Raw genomic sequence first — 251 nt, 5'->3', positions numbered from 1 at the left:
GAGGAAAGAAGAAGAAGGAGAAGAAGAAGAAGAATGTCATCAATCATAGGATGCTGTTGATTGTTGCATGCGAGAAGGGAATAGAAGAAGGAAACAGAATAAAATAAGTGAATAAAAAAGGGAGCAATAGGAAGTAACAGAAGAAGGGGGGTGGAAGAAGGGAGTAGGTAGAAAAAGAGAGCAGAATATGGGAAGAGAAGAAGGGAACAAAAGAAGGGAACAGAAGAAGGGTACACAAGAAGTAAAAGTAA

The sequence above is a fragment of the Palaemon carinicauda genome, chromosome 29 (assembly GCF_036898095.1).
Source record: "Palaemon carinicauda isolate YSFRI2023 chromosome 29, ASM3689809v2, whole genome shotgun sequence".
Taxonomy (NCBI): Eukaryota; Metazoa; Arthropoda; class Malacostraca; order Decapoda; family Palaemonidae; genus Palaemon; species Palaemon carinicauda.
This window is presented reverse-complemented; position numbering follows the sequence as displayed.